At 40.0% G+C, this 20,395-nt stretch overlaps 1 pseudogene across 1 annotated transcript; it reads left to right on the forward strand.

Annotated features, from left to right (window-relative positions):
• The first annotated feature begins 421 nt into the window (after positions 1-421).
• On the forward strand, positions 422-20,286 carry LOC108285057 (annotated as a pseudogene). Its single transcript, XR_001817434.2, has 3 exons — positions 422-606; positions 19,022-19,100; positions 19,368-20,286. The product of XR_001817434.2 is annotated as a Y-box-binding protein 1-like (transcript).
• Positions 20,287-20,395: the final 109 nt, after the last annotated feature.

A 20,395-nucleotide genomic window follows, 5' to 3' on the forward strand; every position in this document is an offset into this window, starting at 1 on the left:
CCTTGCTCTGACCTATGTCACGAAGCTCTCCCTCTCTGTTTTCTTCTAGTTCATCTCCAGTTTAGGTCTTATGTTTAAGTCTTTCATCTTTTTTGAATTGATTTTGGTCTATGATATAAGGTTAGGGTCCAATTTCATTCTTCTTTATGTGGATAACCAGTTTTCCCCACACCATTTGTTAATTAGACTGCCCTCCCCACATTGTATGCCTTTGGCACCTTTGTCAAAAAATCAATTTATCAGGGAGCTGTGGCTTAAGGTGCCGACATGGCCAAGTCCAAGAACCACACCACACACAACCAGTCCCGAAAATAGCACAGAAATAGTATCAAGAAACCCCAATCACAAAGATACGAATCTCTTAGGGGGTTGGACCTCAAGTTCCTAAGAGTTGTGTTTCACCAAGAAAGGCCTAAAGAAGATGCAGGCCAACAATTCCAAGGCCATGAGTGCACGTGCTGAGGCCATCAGGGCCCTCGTAAAGCCCAAGGAGGTTAAGCCCGAGATCCCAAAGGGTGTCAGCTGCAAGCTTGATCAACTTGCCTACATTGCCCACTCCAAGCTTGGGAAGCGTGCTCGTCCCTGCATTGCCAAGGGGCTCAGGCCGTGCTGGCCAAATGCCAAGGCCAAGGATCAAACCAAGGCCCAGGCTGCAGCTCCAGCTTCATTTTCAGCTCAGGCTCCCAAAGGTGCCTGCCCAGGCCTCCTACAAAGGCTTCAGAATAGAGATCTCTGTCTACCAAAGTGAGGATAGAAGGACTGGTGTGACTGACCAAGCCCACCCCCACCACCCTGGCTGCTGTCTGCATGGGGCTGGGGCCCTCCTGTGCTATTTGTACAAATAAAACTGAGGCAGGAAAAACAAAAAAAAATCAATTTATCATAAATGCATGGTATATTATTTTGTTCTCACACTCCTATAAACAATGCCATGAGAATGGGTAATTTATAAAGAAAAGAAGCTTAATTTACTCACAGTTCTACAGGCTTAATAGGAAGCATGACTGGGAGGGCTCAGAAAACTTACAATCATGGCAGAAGGTGAAGGGGAAGCAGGCACATATTAGCATGGCAGAGCAGGAGAGAGAAAGTAGGGAAGTGCCACACACTTTTAAAGAATCAGGTCTCGGAGAATTCACTCACTATCACGAGAGGGGCGTAAGAACACAGAGAAAATCTGCCCCCATAATGCAGTGACCTCCCACCAGGCACCTCCCCCAACATTGGGAATTACAATTTAACATGAGATTTGGGTGGGGACACAGAGCCAAACCATATAATTATGCCCTGGTCCCTCCCAATCTCATGTCCTTCTCACATTCAAAACACAATTATGCCTTCCCAACAGTCCCCCAAAGTCTTAACTCATTCCAGCATTAACCCATAATCCAAGTCTAAAGTCTCATCTGAGACTAGGCAAGTCCCTTTCACCTATGAGCCTGCAAAATAAAAAACAAGTAGTTACTTCCGAGATACAGTCGGGGCACAGATATTGGGTGAATGCTCCCATTCCAAATGGGAGAAATCAGCCAAAACAAAGGGGCTATGGGTCCCATGCAAGTCTGAAACCCAGCAGGGCAGTCATTAAATCTTAAAGCTCCAAAATATTTTTTAACTCCATCTCTCACATCTAGGCCACACTGATGCAATGGGTGGGCTCCCAAGGCTTTCGGAAGCTCTGCCTCTGTGGATCTGCAGGGTACAGCCCCAACAGCTGCTTTCATGGGCAGACATTTAGTGCCTGCAGCTTTTCCGGGTGCACTGTGTAAGCTGTTTGCAAGAATCTACCATTCTGGGGTCTGGAGGACATTGGTCCTCTTCTCACAGCTCCACTAGGCAGTGCTCCAGTGGAGACTTTGTGGTGGGGGCTCCAACCCCATATTTCCCCTCCATACGGCTCTAGTAGGAGTTCTCCATGAGGGTTCTGCCCTTGCAGCAAACTTCTGCCTGGACATCCAGGCATTTCCATACATCCTCTGAAATCTAGGCAGAAGTTCCCAAACTTCAAGTCTTGTCTTCTGTGCACCCACAGGCCCAAAACCACATGTAAGCCACCAAGGTTTGGGGCTTGCACCCTCTAAAGCCAAAGCCCAAGCTGTACCTGGGCCCCTTTTGGTCATAGCTGGAGCTGTAGTAGCTGGGATCCAGGGAACTATCTCCTGAGGCTGCACCAAGTAGCTGGGCTATGGGTGTGGCCCATGAAACCACTTTTTCTTCCTAGGTCTCTGGGCCTGTGATGGCAGGGGCTGATGTGAAGATTTCTGAAATGCCCTGGGAACATTTTCCCCAATTGTCTTGGCTGTTAACATTTGGCTCCTTTTTACTTATGCAAATTTTTGCAGCAGTCTTGAATTTCTCCCTGAAAATGGGCTTTCTTTTCTATTACATGGTCATGGTCAGGCTACATATTTTCCAAACTTTAATGCTCTGCTCTCCTTTTAAATATCAGTTCCAATTTCAGACCATCCTTTTGTGAATGCATATGATCATATGTTTTTAGAAACAGTTCACATCTTGAATGCTTTGCTGCTTAGAAATTTCTTCTGCCAGATACCCTAAATTATCTCTCTCAAATTTAAATTTCCACAGATCTCTAGGGCAGGGGCAAAATGCTGCCAGTCTCTTTGCTAAAGTATAGCAAGAGTGACCTTTACCCCAGTTCCCAATAATTTCCTCATCTCCTTCTGAGGCCACCTCAGCCTAGACTTCATTGTCCATATCACTGTCAGCATTTTGGTGAAAACCATTCAATAAATCTCTAGAAACTTCCAAACTTTCCCATATCTTCCTTTTTCTTCTGAGCCCTCTAAACTGTTTTAACCTCTGCCTGTTACCCAGTTTCAAAGTCACTTCCACATTTTCAGGTATCTTTATAGCAATGTCCACTCCCAGTAACAATTTTCTCTATCAGTCTATTCTCATACTGCTATAAAGAACTACCTGAAACTGATTAATATATGAAGAAAAGAAGTTTAATAACTCACAGTTCCACAGGCTTAACAGGAAGCATGACTAGGAGGCCTCAGGAAACTTACAATCATAGTGGAAGGTGAAGGGGAAGCAGGTACATCTTACAATGGCAGAGCAGCAGAGAGAGAGAGTGAATGTTGAAGCCATTCCATTCCTAAAGCTTCTGTAACACTTTTAAACCATCAGATCTTGTGAGAACTCACTCACTATCATGAGAACAGCATGGAGGAAATCCGTCCCCATGATCCAATGACCTCCCACCAGGTATCTCCCCCAAAATTGGAAATTACAATTCAACATGAGATTTGGCTGGGGATACAGAGTCAAATTAAATCACATGGGTTTACTTCCAGGCTTTCTATCCTATTTCATTGGTTGATGAGTCTCTTTTTCTGCCAGTATCATGTTGTTTTTATTACAATCTTATATCTTGGAGTTGGGTAGGGTGGTATCTCCAGTTTTTTCTTTTACCTCAAGATTATTTTGGCTATTTGGGGTGTTTTGTGGTTAAATTGGAATTTAATGATTATTTTTGTCTATTTCCATGAAAAATTACATTGTAATTTTGATAGGGATTGCTCTGAATCTGTAGATTTCTTTTAATTCAGCCATTGAAGTGTCACAGCCCCTCTGTTCACAATCCATCAGCAGGAACTAGTCACATGGTCCTGCCAGGTAAAAGGTGGCTGGGAAATGTAGTCTAACTATGTGCCTGGAAAGAGAATATGGGTTTGGTGAGCATCTAACCAGTCTGTCAGAAGTGCCATAGCATCTCTTCAGGGGGTGTATTAGTTTCCTAAAGCTTCTGTATCTGTAACTGGTTGGTGATATGGTTTGGATTTCTGTCCCACCCAAATTTTATGTTGAAATGTAATCCACCTTGCTGGAAGTAGGAGACACTGGTGTGAAGTTATTGGATCATGGGGACAGTTTTTCATGGTTTAACAGCATCCCCCCTTGATGTTGCTGTTATCATAGTGAGTTCTTGTGAGATCTGATTGCTAAAAAGTGTGTGGCACATGCCCCATGTCTCCCCCTGTCTCTCTCTCCTACTCTGGCCATGTAAAGTGCTGGATTTCCCTTTGCCTTCCACCATGATTGTAAGTTCCCTGAGGCCTCCCGTCAGGGAGGGGAGAAGAAGAAGATACCTCTATGCTTCCTGTACAGTCTGTACAGGAATTTAAAACCTCTTTTTGTTATAAATTACCCAGTTTCAGGTATTTCTTTATAGCAGTATAAGAATGAGCTAATACAGTTGGTTTACAGCAGGAATTAATTCTTAAAGTTTTGGAGGGAAAAAGTCTTAAATCATTTTTTGACTTCTAGCTACATCACTCCCATTTCAGTTTTCATTTTCACATGGCCATCTTCCTTCTATGTGTATTTTGTGCCTTCAAATCTTCCTCACCTTATAAAGGCACCAGTAATTGGATTTAGGGTCCATTCTAATCCAGTATAATGTCATGTTAACATAATCACTTCTGTAAAGTCTCCACTTCCAAATAATGTCACATTCACAGGTACAAGGGATTAGAACTTCAGCATATCTTTTGGGGAGACACAATTCAACTCACTATAGGGAGAATATTGGTTTCCTATTACATAGTACCTGTGGATCAGGAGTGCAGGCACAAGTTAACTAGTCCTCTGTTCAGGCTCTTCCAGGCTGAAATGAAGGTATCTGCCAGGGCTATGGTTCTCATGTGAACTTCAAGCCCCTCTTCTAAGCTCACATAATTTAATTCATCAAAGTTACAGAACTGAGGTCCCTGGTTTTTGCTGTTTGTTTATCAAGGGTAAACTGCATCTTTAAAGTCAGCAGGAGCACATCTCTCTGATGCTATGCCTTCGTTTAAAGGCTCACCTGATTAAGTCAGGCCCACCCAGGACAATCTCTGTTTTGATTAGCTCAAAGTCAACTGATGAGTAATATAATCACAGGAGTAATAGCTCATCATAATCCCAGGTTCTAACCACACTGGAGAGGAAGTGATTATATAAGAGTGTGGGTCACTGTGGGTCATCTTAGAATTTTGCCTACCACAGGGGATATATTTATTATAAACCCAAGTAGATTTAGAATTAAAATCATAAATCTATAAAAGAATACATTTTGTGTTTTTATATTTTTACATTAAGGAATCTTTGCATATTTGGTATTTATATATTTTTAATGTTTTAGAACATTTGTCTAATTAAACTGAGAAGTCAGCCTTATGACAGCATCTAAAATTATAATTGCGCAATGAGTTCAGGCAGGTTCACTATGTTGAAATCATTCTAGTATCTTCAAGTTTATGAGAGCTTAAAGTTGAGTGCTTTTCACAGTTACTATTATAGAATCCCATGTACAAGCTCTTCATACAGGTTGATCTTTTCTGAGTCGAAGGGGTACCATTTTTTATTTCTTTCATCTGCTTGCAGTAATCTGTAATCCTTACTGATGCTCAAGCTAACTTCCTCGGTTTTGATTAGATTCTGAATTTTTTAAGCTGTCTTTATCCTAATGTCTGGTATCTATTTCCTGGCCCTGTAAGATATATGAGTCACTATAGAGGTAACTTAATAAGCCTATAACAAAAAGCCAAGCTGTATAACTGTATTTTATTGTATCATTCCTTGACCAACCCCACAAAGTTCCAACAAACACTTAATGATGCCAACTGTATTAGTCTGTTTTCACACTGCATTAAAGAACTACCTGAAACTGGGTAATTTATAAAGAAAAAAAGTTTTAATTGACTCACAGTTCTGCATGGTTGGGGAGCCCTCAGGAAACGTACTATGGCGGAAGGTGAAGGGAAAGCAAAGCACATCTTACGTGGCAGCAGCAGAGAGAGAGAAAAAAAAAAGGGGAAGTGCCACACACTTCCAAACAATTAGATCTCATGAGAATTCACTCACTATCATGAGAATAGCATGGGGAAAGCCCACCCCCATGATTCAATCACCTCCCACCAGGCTCCTCCCCTGACATATGGTGATTACAATTCAAGAGATGAGATTTGGATAGGGACACAGAGCCAAATCATATCACCAACTATTAAGTAAAAACAAATGAAAAATAATTGCATACTATTAGTAATAAAATCTAGATTCACAAAGAGTAGAGAGAAGGCTCCACCTCCCCCAGTCCCATACAACTGTTGAGTGTGGTGACCCAACTTGGCTCATTTCTGTGAGGGCAATCAGTTAGGGGTTTCTTCTTGGCACCAGGACAGACTAGAGTGAGGCAAGTGAGATCCCCAGGATGCAAAGTGCAAGGCAGCACTCACCCTCAGGCATGTGCTAGAAAAGATGTCTGAACTTCTTCATGGGGGCAGTGTCTGAGAATGACACCTCCATAAATTTTTCACTCCAGACATCTTGCTTGCCTAAGCCTATTCTCAGTCCTGTTGAGCACCTGAAAATTCTTTTTAGAGTGACTCTGTTTAAAAAGACTTTTTAAAATATCAAGAAAAGTCTACTCCCATCCCTTATCTTTTGGTGAGAGTTCCTGCTGGAGCTGGCTTTTTTTCCAGGTGATGCCACACCTGGAGGGTTCACCTTTTGACCCAGGAATTGTCCCATCTTTCAGAGCAGCTCGACTGTTCAAACTCTCTCTTGGAAGTCTCACATCTCCCATATTGAATCCATTACAAAGTCTTAAAAATGTCCTTTGCAACATATTTATTTTTTAAGAAATCAGAAAACTCAGATGTGCAAAAAAAAAAAACCAATAACACAAAACATCACTCGTAGTCCCTCCACCCACAAATAACTACCCTTCATATTTTGAAGGATGATTGTTTAGCTTGTTTATGCATAGGCACACTTTAGTTTTAAATTTTTAGCTGCAAATTGTGTGTTATGATTGGCAGATTAAAAAGCTAGAATACCAATCTATTTCAGGAAATGAGGCTCCAGCTTTTGGTTTCACGCAAGAGGTGCTGACTGCCGCTTTTGGGATTCAAACTGCAGCTCAGCTCTGCATCCATTCAACTCTGTGATGTGGGTGCTCAGCTGGCAGGATGATCTGGGACTCATACACAAGGGCGAATATGTAAGACTCCATATGGAAAGGAAAGTCACCAAAACTGCTCTAACTTAAGCTTTCCCTCTGTGAAGGTGATATAATTGTACACAGCCTAAAGATTCAAATATCCCCACACAGCCCAAGACCTGAAAAGATGATCCCTTTAGATTCAAGAAACCTTTTACTGCTCTGTTGAATAGGAGTCCCCATAACTCTGACATGCCCTTAATTTTGCCTCCATCAAACAGATAGACTTTAGTTTGCTTAAACAGAAAACGAACACAGAACAGAAATTCCAACCACAGAAATAACAACAGCCAACATTTATTAAAAGCTTACTATAAGTAGTCTACTAAGTGTTTTTTGCTTATAATTAACATTTCACAACAAATTGATGAGTAGCTATGATTCTTATTCCTACTTAACAAATGAGAAAACATGTTTAGAAAGATCTGTGACTTGCTCAGGGTCTTGCTAGTAAGTGAAGGATGAAGAACCCTATGCGGTCTCTCTTAATCCCTACACTAAACTGCCACTCACATTTGCTTGTAGCAATTATAACTCATATCCTTACATACAACAAAAACATAAAAAATACAACAACAATTATACATAACAACCATAAAAGGTAATGTTGTGTCACGTAAAACCAAATCACATGCAGGGTACTAGAAGTTATAAAAATGAAAAAAATTGTGAAATACAATTTGGAAAGTTTCTAAGAACTCAAAGGGAAAATTCAAATATTTAATTCAAATCTGTTGAAGTTAGGTTTTTGCTTCCTTCAGTTGCCCATTGAGAAAACTGCATACTTCTTATTTTGGTAAGGCTTATGGGTTAAGGGACTGGGAATGTAGCAAATACTTACTGAGAGCCTCTTGAATGCCAGGAAGGTTACATGCACACACTCTGTATTTGTAGACTTTACAAATATGAGACAAAGTATTATTGTTTCAATTTTATAGAAGTCATTGGGGCTCAGAGAGGATGATCTTGGATCTGCCACCAGTACTAGAAAAGATGGCAGGCTTCAGACCACTTCTGTTTACTTCCAAAGTGTATAGGAGCTGTGCTCTACCCTCTTGGCCAAGGAAAGTAATTTTGAGGGTTATGACCTAGAAGCATGGTGATACCTATGTCTGCAGGTTGTTTTTTCCTCCATGAGAGAAAGCTTCATTTATGGATGTATTTGCCACCTACCCTTTCTCTTGTATTTCAAGTATTTTCACAGTCTTCTTCTTGTCCTCTCTCATTTTGTGTATTCCATATATCCATATTCTTTTTCTGAAGTATAAACCATACTTCAGTTCTCTGAGGTAAGGACCTCTGTTTTAGTGTTAAATGTGGAAGCATGATATAAAAGCAAAGCAGAGAATCTTAGTAATCAAGATTTGGGAAACTGTGGAGAGAAGGATATTCAGTGTTTCCTGACGTGTACTTTAAGGCTGAGACAGGCTTTAAGAAAAGACATATAAACTCAAAGTATCAACTCAAGGAACACTTATTTATTACAAAGTGAAAGAGGAACTGTTATAATGGAAAGATCCAGAAAGTGCCACCTTATCCAGTGATCAAATTTGGCCCTACCCATGAGGGGGAAAACTGACATAAATTGCTTCCCAAGTGAAAGAAGCACTGATGTCATAAATGTGAAAATTTTGTACAAAATATTTTATCTAAATCAAATTAAGTAGAAACAATTATACAAATCTAGACTGTAGGACATTCTATAAGACAACTGTTCTGTAATATTTAAAAAAATTAATATTGGGGAGGAATTCTTCTATATTAAAGGAAGATAAAGAGAGATGACAACTATAAGCAATGTGATTTTCTTAATTGGACCCTCCATGTAAAAAATAGCTATGCAAATATTAAATAAATGTTATCTAAAATAGAAATTCGAACATTGTGTTAGTACATTTCGTGTTGCTATAAAGGAATACCTAAGGCTGGGTAATTTATAAGGAAAAAAGATTTATTTGATTTATAACTCTGGATAGCTGGAAAGCTCGAGATGGAGCATCTGCATCTGGTGAGGGTCTCATACTGCTTCCACAATTGGAGGAAGTTGAAGGGAATCCAGTGTGTGCCAAAATCACATGCCAAGAAAGGAAGCAAGAGACAGAGCAAGATGATGGAGTCGAAGGCTTCACCAATTATACCCCTGCAAGGACATCAATTTAACAACTATGTGCATGAAAAAAAAGCACCTTCATAAGAATGAAAAATCAGGAGAGCACTCATAGTTCCTTGATTTAGCTTCATAGCACTGTAAGAGGCACTGAAGAGATAAGAAAAACAATCTGGAATCACCAACAACACCCCTTCCCCATCCCTGAGCAGTGGTGGCATGGAGAAGAGAGTGATTCCATGTGCTGGGGAGAGGGGGAGTGCAGCAATTGTATGGCAATGAACTCAGTGATGTTCTGTTATAGCAGAAAGCAAAACCAGCACAAACTCAGCTGACACCTGTCCATGGAGAGAGCACTTAAACCAGTCCTAGCCAGAGGAAAATCACTGATACCAGCTATAAGAATTTGAGGTTCTACAGGTCTTGCTGCCATGGGCTAAAGTGCTCTGGGGACCTAAAGTTGAAAAGCTGTCTAGGCCACAAGGAATGCAAATATTAGATGAGTCCTATGACTGAACTGGGCCCAGAGCCAGTGAACTGAGAAGGCATGTGACTTACTAAGTCACAAATTGGGGCAGCTAAAGGAGTGCTGGCCTTACTCCTCCCCTAACCTCAGGTTTCAGAGCTTGTGGCTTCAAAAGAGACCCCTTTCTTCTGTGTGAGGAAAGGAGAGAGAAGAGTTGGGAGGCCTTTGTCTTGCACCTTGAATATCAGTTCAGCCACAGTAGGATAGGGCACCGATGAGATTCATAAGTCACCCTTTCTAGGCCCTAGATCCCAGATGACACATCTAGACACACCCTTTGCCTGAAGCGAACCCACTGACTTGAAGGGAAGGACTCAGTCTTGAAGAATTCATCACCTGCTAACTGAAGAGCCCTCAGGCACTGAATAACCAGCAGCGATACCCAGGTAGTACAGCGTGGGCCTTGGGTGACACTCTGAGACTTGCTGGCTTCAGGTGAAACTCAGCATATTCCCAGTTTTGGTGGCTATGGGGCAAGACTGCTTCTGCTTGAGAAAAGAGGAGGGAAAGGTAAAGGGAACATTGTCTTATACCTTAAGTACCAACTCAGCCACAGTGGGTAGAGCATCAAGCAGGTACTTGGGGTCTACGATTCTAGGACTTGGCTCTTGGATGGCATTTCTGAACTTGACCTGGGCCTGAGGGGAGCCCAATGTACTGAAGGGTGATTCCCAGGCCAGGCATCATTCATCATGAACTGACTGAAGAGCCCTTGAGCCGTAAGATAACATTAACGATAGTCTGGCAGTACTCTCCACAGGGCTGTGGTGGCACTGGCTGATGGGTGGAGCTCCTCTGCCTTTGGAAATGGGAAGGAACAGTGAGAAAGACTGAATCTTGTGGTTTGAGTGTCAGCTCAGCTGCCGTACAATAGAACACCAGATAGACTTCTTAGATTTTTGACTCTAGTCCCTGGCTACCAGATGGCACCTCTGGACCCATCCAGGATCTGAGGGAACGTACTTCCCTGGAAGGAAGAACATAGGCCTGGCTGGCTTTGCTGGCTGCTGATTGTAGAGCCCCAAAACCTTGAGCAAACATAGGCGGTAGCCAGGGAGTGGTTACAGTGGGCCATGGGCAAGACCCAGTGCCATGCTGGCATCAGGTCTGACCTAGCACAGTACCAGTGATGGCAGCCACAAGTTTGCTTGTGTCACTCCATCCCAGATCCCAGTGGCTCAGAACAGAGAAACATAATCCATTTGTTTGGGAGAAAGTAAAGGAAGAGAACAAGAGTCTCTGCCTGGTAATTCAGAGAATAGTTTTGAAATATTTTCAAGACTATCAATGCAGTACCTCTACAAGTCTGCAAGAACCACAGCGTTATTGGACTTGGGGTGCCCCCTAAAGCAGGTAAGGCTTAGATCACAACACTGAAATTCTTTAGAATATCTAGAAAGCCTTCCCAGGAATAATGGGGACAAAGAAGCCCAGATGGCAAAGACCACAATAAATACCTAACTCTTCAATGCCAAGACACAGATAAACATCTACAAATATCAAGACCATCCAGGAAAACATGATCTCAATAAATGAGGTCATAAATGTACTTTAGTCAGACAGATAAGAATGCTAATGAGCGATAAGAAATTATCTGAAGGTACAAAGCTCACTGGTAATTATAAGTGCATAGAAAAACATAGAATATTATAATACTGTAACTGTGGTGTGTAAACTATACTTAAGTAGAAAGTCTAAATGATGACCCAATCAAACATAATGACTATAACAACTCTTCAAGACACAAACAGTACAATAAGATATAAATAGAATCAACAAAAAGTTAAAAAAAATCAGGGAGACAAAGCTAAGGTGTAGAGTTTTTATTAGCTTTCTTTTTCCTTGCTCATTTGTTTGTTTATGGAGACAGTGTTAACCTGTTAAAATAATGGATTATAAAATAGTATTTCCAAGCCTCATGTTAAACCAAAAACTATACAGCAGGCACACAAAAACTAAAAAGCAAGAAATTAAATCAATCACCAGAGAAAATCACCTTCACTAAAGGGAAAGCAGGAAGAAACAAAAGAAGAAGAGAAAGATCACAAAACAAGTAACAAAATTGCAGGAATAAGTCCTTACTTATCAATTATAACATTGAATGTAAATGGACTAAATTCACCAATCAAAAGACATACCATGGGTGAATGGATGAAAAAAAAAGTATCTAATGATCTGTTGCCTAAAAGAATCACTTATAAAGACACACATAGACTGAAAATAAAGAGATGGAAAAAGATATTTCATGCCAATAAAAATCAAAACAGACCATGAGTACCTATACTTACATCAGACAAAATAGATTTCAAGACAAAAACTATAAGAAGAGGCAAAGAAGGTCACCATATGATGATAAAGAGGTCAATTCAGCAAGCAGATATAACAATTGTAAATATATATGCATCCAGACCTGGAACACCCAGGTATATAAATTACATATCATTAGAGTAAAGAGACAGATAAACACCAATATTATAACAGCTAGAGACCTCAACACCCCACTTTTAGAATTGGACAGATCTTCCAAAGAGAAAATCAACTAATAAATATTAGATATAATGTGCATTATAGGCCAAATGAATCTAATACATGGTTACAGAACACTTCATCAACAGCTGCAAAATACATATTCTTTTCCTCATTCTAAAGGATACACCATATGTTAGCTCATAATACAAGTCTTAAGACATTCAAAAAATTGAAATAATGTCAAGCATCTTTTCTGACCACAATGGAATAAAACTAGAAATCAGTAATGAGGAATTTTGCAAATTATACAAACAATTGGAAATTAAACAATATGCTCCTGAATGACCAGTGGGTCAATGAAGAAATTAAGAAAACTGAAAAATTTCTTGAAGGAATTTGTAATGGAAACACAACATACCAAAATTCACGGGACATAAGCAAAAGTAATACTAACAAGGAAGCCTATTGCTATAAGTGCCTCCATCAAAAAAGAAGAAAGACATCAAATAAACAACCTAACAATGCATCTTAATGATCCAGAAAAGCAATAGTAAACCAAACCCAATATTAATAGAAGAAAATAAATAATAAAGATCAGAGCAGAAATAAATAAAATTGAAATAAAGAAAACAATGTAAAAAAATCAATGAAACAGAAAGATTTTTTTTGAAAAATTAAACAAAATTCACAAACCTTTATCAGACTAAGAAAAAAACAAGAAGATTCAAGTAAATAAAATCAGAGAAGAAAAAGGAGACATTACAACTGATACTGAAGAAATTCAAAGGAGTGTTAGTGGCTACTATGAACAACTATATGCCAATAAACTGGAAAATCTAGAGGAAATGGAAAAATTCCTAGACACATACAACCTACCATGATTGAACCATGAGGAAATCCAAAACCTGACTAGACCATAATGAAAAGCCATAATCAAAAGGCTTCCAGCAAAGAAAAGTCTAGGGCCTGATGACTTCACTGAACATGTTTAAAGAACTAATAACAATTCTGCTCAAACTATTCCAAAAAATAGAAGAGAAGGGAATACTTTCAAACTCATTCTATGGGCAGTGTTACCATGATACCTAAAACAGACAATGATGCATTAAAAAAATAAAACTACAGGCCAATATTATTGATGAATATTGATGTAAAAATTCTCAGCAAATACTAGCAAGCTGAATTAACACAATAAAGAGGTCATTCATCATGACTGAGTGTGATTTATCTCAGGAATGCAAGGATGGTTCAACATATACAAATCAATCAAGGTAATATATCAACAGAATGAAAGACAAAAACCATATGATCCTTCCAATCAAAAACAATTTCAATTTATGCTGAAAAACATTTGATAAAGTTCAACATCCTTTCATGATAAAAACCCTCAAAAAAACTGGATATAGAAGGAACATATCTCAACAAAATACGAGCTATATATGAAAGACCAAAAGCTGTTATCATACTGAATGGGGAAAAACTGAAAGCCTTTCCTCTAAGATTGGGAACATGACAAGGATGTCCACTTTCACCATTGTTGTACAATATAGTACTGGGAGTCCTAACTAGAGCAATCTGACAAGAGGAGGAAATAAAGGATTCAAATTGGAAAGGGGGAAGTCAAATTATCCTTGTTTGTAGAAAATATGATCTTATATTTGGAAAAACCTAGACTCCATGAGAAAACTATTAGAAATGATAAACAAATTCAATAAAGTTTCAGGATACAAAATCAACATACAAAAATCAGTAGCATTTTTACATGCCAACAGCAAACAATTTGAAAAAGATATTTTAAAAAGTGATCCTTTTTACTATAACTACAAATAACATAAATACCTAGAAATTAAATTAATCGAAGAAGTGAAAGATTCCTACATTAAAAAGTATAAAATATTGATGCAAGAAATTGAAGAGGATACAAGAAAACTGGAATGATATTCCATACTCATGGATTGGAAGAATCAATCTTGTTAGAATGTCCGTACTACCCAAAGGAATCTTGATTTAATGCAATTCCTATCAAAATACCAATGACCTTCTTCACAAACAGAAAAAAAAAATTCTAAAATTTATGTAGAACTACAAAAGACCCCAAATGGTCAAAGTTATCCTAAGCACACACACAAAAAAAATACTGGAGGAATCATATTACCTGACTTCAAGTTATACTACTGAGCTATAGTAACTAAAGACAATCTCTTCAATAAATGGTGCTGGAAAAACTGGATATCCTTATGCAGATGAATGAAACTAGACTACTGTCTCTAACCATATACAAAAATCAAGTCAAGATGGATTAAAGACTTAAATCTAAGAGGTCAAACTATGAAACTACTACAAGAAAACATTGGGGAAATGCTCCAGTCCATTGGACTGGGTAAAGACAAGTTGAGCAATAACCCACTGGCACAGACAACCGAAGCAAAAATGGACAAATTGGGATCACATTAAGCTAAAAGCCTTCTTCTGCACAGCAAAGGATACAATCAACAAAGTGAAGGAACAACCCACAGAATGGTAGAAAAGATTTGCCAACTACCCATCTGACAGGGATTGATAGTCAGAATATTTATGGAGTTCAAACAACTCTAAAGGAAAAAAAGTAATAATCCAATTTAAATGTGGGCCAAAGATTTGAATAGAAATTTCTCAAAAGAAGACATACAAATGGCAATCAGGCATATGAAAAGGCACTCAACATCACTGATCATCAAAGAAATGCAAATTAAAACTACAATGAGATATCATCTCACTCCAGTTAAAATGGCTTTTATTCAAGAGACAGGCAAGAAAAAATGGTGAGGATGTAGAGAAAAGGGAACTTTTGTATACTGTTCATGGGAATGTAAATTAGTACAATCACTATGGAGAACAGTTTGGAGGTTCCTTAGAAACCTAAAAATAGAACTATCATATAATCCAGTAATTCTACTCCTAGGTATATATCCAAAAGAAAGCGAACCAGTATGTTGAAGAAATATCTGCATTCCCATGCTTATTGCTGCACTATTCACAATAGTCAAGATTCGGGGGGAAAGGATTCCCTGTTTAATAAATGGTGTTGGGAAAACTGGCTAGCCATGTGCAGAAAGCAGAGACTGGACCCCTTCCTGACACCTTACACTAAAATTAACTCCAGATGGATTAAAGACTTAAACATAAGACCTAACACCATAAAAGCCCTAGAAGAAAATCTAGGCAAAACCATTCAGGACATAGATGTAGGCAAGGACTTCATGACCAAAACACCAAAACCATTGGCAAAAAAAAGCCAAAATAGACAAATGGGACCTAATCAAACACCACAGCTTTTGCACAGCAAAAGAAACAGTCGTTAGAGTGAATTGGCAACCAACAGAATGGGAAAAAATTTTTGCAGTTTACCCATCTGACAAAGGGCTGATATCCAGAATTTACAAAGAACTAAAACAGATTACAAGAAAAAAACAAACAAGCCCATTCAAAAGTGGGCAAAGGATATGAACAGATACTTTACAAAAGAAGACATACATGAGGCCAACAAACATATGAAAAAATGCTCATCATCACTGGTCATCAGAGAAATGCAAATCAAAACTACATTGAGATACCATCTCACGCCAGTTAGAATGGCGATCATTAAAAAATCTGGAGACAACAGATGCTGGAGAGGATGTGGAGAAAAAGGAACACTTTTACACTGTTGGTGGGAGTGTAAATTAGTTCAACCATTGTGGAAGACAGTGTGGTGATTCCTCAAGGACCTAGAAATAGAAATAGAAATTCCATTTGACCCAGCAATCCCATTACTGGGTATATATCCAAAGGATTATAAATTGTTCTACTATAAGGACATGTGCACACGAATGTTCATTGCAGCACTGTTTACAATAGCAAAGACCTGGAACCAACCCAAATGCCCATCGATGATAGACTGAACAGGGAAAATGTGGCACATATACACCATGGAATATTATGCAGCCATCAAAAATGATGAGTTTGGGTCCTTTGTAGGGACATGGATGAAGCTGGAAACCATCATTCTCAGCAAACTGACACAAGAGCAGAAGATTAAACACTGCATGTTCTCACTCATAGGTGGGTGTTGAACAATGAGAACACATGGACACAGGGAGGGGAGCACTACACACTTGGGTCCGTTGGGGGGAAATAGGGGAGGGACAGTGGGGGGTGGGGAGTTGGGGAGAGATAGCATGGGGAGAAATGCCAAATATGGGTGATGGGGAGGAAGGCAGCAAATCACACTGCCACGTGTGTACCTATGCAACAATCTTGCATGTCCTTCACATATATGTATTCCAAAACCTAAAATGCAATAAAATAAATAAATAAATAAAAGATTGGGAAGCAACCTTAATGCCCATCAACAGATGAATGGATAGTGAAAATGTGGCAGATATACACAATGTAGGATTATTCAGCCATAAAAAGAATGAGATCCTGTCATTCACAACGACATGGGTGGGACTGGAATTCATTATGTTAAGTGAAATGAGCCAGGCACAGAAAGACAATCATTGCATTTTCTCACTAATTTGTGGGAGCCAAAAATTAAAACAATTGAACTCATGGAGATAGAGAGTAGAAGGCTGGCTATCAGAGGCTAAGAAGGGTACATGGGGGATAGTGGAGGGATGGGGGTAGTTAATATATACTCACAAAAATATAGTTAGAAAAATAAATAAATCTAGTATCTGCTAACACAACAGGGTGACTATAGTCAAACATAATTTAATTGCACATTTTTATATAACTGAAAGTATGTAATGGGATTGTTTCAAACACAAAGGATAAACCCTTAAGGTGATGGATATCTTATTCACCCTGATTTGATTATTATGCTTTGCATGCCTGTATCAAAATATCTCATATAACCCATAAATATATATACCTACTATGTACCCACAAAAATTAGAAATTAAAAGTTTTAAAAAGGAGGGAGGGAGCAAGAGAGAGTAAGAGGACATGTCAGGCTCTTGTTAACAACCAGCTCTCATTAGAACTAATAAAAGTGAGAACTCTCCTCCTTCCAGCCAAGGGCATTAATCTGTTCATGAGGGATCCACCTCCATGACTCAAACACTTCCCATTAGGCCCCACCATCAATATTGGTGATCAAATTTTACTATGAGGTTTGGAGGGACAAACATCCAAACTATGGCAATCATGGACTGTATTAGTTTCCCAGGTCTACTGTTAAAAAAAAATACTGTACTACAAACTGGGTGACTTAAAATGGCAAAAATTTATTGTCTCCCAGTTCTGGTTGGAAGAGGTCCAAAATCACGATGTTGACAGGGCCATGTTCTCTTCTTTGAATTCTTCCTTACCTCTTCCTAGCCTCTGGTGGTTTGCCAGCAAACCTTGACATTCCTTGGCTTGTAGCGACATCACTCCAGTCTCTGCCTCCTTAATCCCATGGCATTTTCCCTGTGTGTCTCTGTCTTTATGTGGCTGTCTTCTTCTATAACTCGTCATATTGGAATAGGGGCCCAGTATGACCTCATCCTAACTAATTCCATCTGCAGTGATACTGTTTCCAAATAAGATCACATTCTGAGGTACTGTGGGTTAGAACTCCAACATGCCTTCTTTTGGGTGGGAATAGGAGATGCAATTCAACCGATAGCATGAACTATTTATATATAACAGAATTGTGTTAATGTTAAATTTCCTGAGTCCAATAATTGGGTAGTGAGTATGTAGGAAAACGTCCTTGTTCTTAGGTAATACCATCTGAAGTATTTGCAGGAAAAGTGATATAGTATCTCCAACTAACTTTCAGCAAATGTCACAAAATACTAACAATTGGTAAATCTCATTGAAGGTGCCTATTTAAGTGTTTATTATACTGCTTTTGTAACTTTTCTGATGATTTGTCAATCTTCCAGACAAAGTCTTGGAGATAAAGAGATACCTAAAAACCAAAGGAAGAGGAGGAGAAGACATTTGGGAAGGCTGCGGGTTCTCTCCCCTAGAACTTGTACCCCCAACTATAGCGTGAGGGCCTTCTGAGAAGTGACTTTCCTCTGCACCGAGCTGTACCAGCTGCAGAAATGACTTATGTAGAATCTCCTCTGCGTTCTTCTCACAGCGCCCTTTCTATATGTCTCTCTTATGATTTCATTTTTGCAAGAAATCAACGCCACATAGCCCCTCATCGTCTCTCCCTCACCAACACTGTCTAAGGCTTTTGGAATGTTAGCAAAGTGTCTTCTACTCCTCCCAAGTTCAAGTGCAAATGACAGAAACTATTACTGCAACTGGGACTTTGTTAAGTGAAAACAAGAAAAGGTTTTCAAAAATTCCATCCTCAGCCAACTCTATTCCTGCTGAGTTTTCTCAAATGAATTCCTTGATGCAACAATGGAGATCACACAGTTACTGTTTATCTACCCTGAGTGCTTTTGAAACACCAGGACCCCGATAGCCAGGCCCTTCACATGGGCCCCAAGGCACACACCCCAAGAGCACAGCTTTATATTACCCTGCAAGCTGTGGCAATCATCCAGATGCTACATTCCCTGGGCATCTTACCAGGGAATCCTTTTCAAGAGTGTCGCTTGAGCTCTTTGACTCTTAAACCAAGGAGTGGCAAAAGCAGCTTGTTTTTCACAGCATTCTGTGCAGGTCCATGCTGAGATTTAAATGACTGTCCCTAGATAGAGGAGAGGGACAAACCAAGAGTCCCTGAGCCTCCAGGCCTGAACTGAGAAAATCCTACCTCCTGCTTCCACTCCAGCTATGTAAAGCTATATACAGCCTAAATCGGTGTCATGGAGCAGTGACAAATTCATCAGACCTATCTCCCATCTCTCTGGGCCAAGCGTGAAGGGAGGAGAGAGGAAAAAAAGGAAGGTTTCTTTAAAATGGTGAGGACTTCCTTGTGCAATTTCTTTAACAGCAAGGGAGGCCAGCACCTGCAAACAAGCCAGCAGAGCTATCCACCAAGCAATGGAAGAGTCTTATCTCATGACACGCTGGTAAGGGGACCTGCTGGAATGTGCTTTGAGGAAGTGTTGCCGCCAGCCTAGCACTAAGGAACCATGCTGACTGAGCAGCTGTCAGACCTGCCCCACCGGTACCTGGGAGTGCAATAACCAAAGCATGGACATACCATGGAACCAGAGTGATGTCCCCTCAGTGTAGAAGGTTACCCTGCATTTATGATGAAGTAGTGGCCCTGTTGCCAATTTGCATCACATTGATGCAGGCTAGGTCTTTGGAGACACTTAGGACTGAAAAGCTAGAATAACCCCAGGAAGTACCTTCACAGTGTAGGAGATGGAGAGACTGTGGAGTTTGATGCTGAAGGAGAAAAGGGTGCGGAGGCAGCAAATGTTACAGGTCCTGGTGGCATTCCAGTTCAAGGCAGTAAATATGCAGCAGACAGTAACCATTATAGACGCTATCCACATCGTAGGGGTCCTCCAGGCAATTACCAGCAAAATTACCAGAATAGTGAGAGTGGGGAAAAGAACAAGGGGGTCAGAGAGTGCTCCCGAAGGCCATGCCCAACAATGCCGGCCCTACTACAGGCGAAGGTTCCCAAATTACTACATGCGGAGACCCTATGGGCGTCGACCACAATATTCCAACCCTCCTGTGCATGGAGAAGTGATGGAGGGTGCTGACAACCAGGGTGCAGGAGAACAAGGCAGACCAGGGAGGCAGAATATGTATGGGGGGTATAGACCACGATTTCGCAGGGGCCCTCCTCGCCAAAGACAGCCTAGAGAGGACGGCAATGAAGAGGATAAAGAAAATCAAGGAGATGAGACCCCAGGTCAGCAGCCACCTCAACGTCGGTACCGCCGCAACTTCAATTACCAACGTAGACGCCCAGAAAACCCTAAACCACAAGATGGCAAAGAGACAAAAGCAGCCGATCCACCAGCTGAGAATTCGTCCGCTCCCGAGGCTGAGCAGGACGGGGCTGAGTAAATGCCGGCTTACCATCTCTACCATCATCCGGTTTATTCATCCAACAAGAAGAAATAAGAAATTCCAGCAATGAGAAATGAACAAAAGATTGGAGCTGAAGACTTTAAGTGCTTGCTTTTGCCCATTGACCAGATAAATAGAACTATCTGCATTATCTATGCAGCATGGGGTTTTTATTATTTTTACCTAAAGATGTCTCTTTTTGGTAATAACAAACGTGTTTTTCAAAAAAGCCTGGTTTTTCTCAATACGCCTTTAAAGGTTTTTAAATTGTTTCACATCTGGTCAAGTTGAGATTTTTAAGAACTTCATTTTTAATTTGTAATAAAAGTTT

Source organism: Cebus imitator, unplaced genomic scaffold (genome assembly GCF_001604975.1).
Source record: "Cebus imitator isolate Cc_AM_T3 unplaced genomic scaffold, Cebus_imitator-1.0 Scaffold289, whole genome shotgun sequence".
NCBI lineage: Eukaryota > Metazoa > Chordata > Mammalia > Primates > Cebidae > Cebus > Cebus imitator.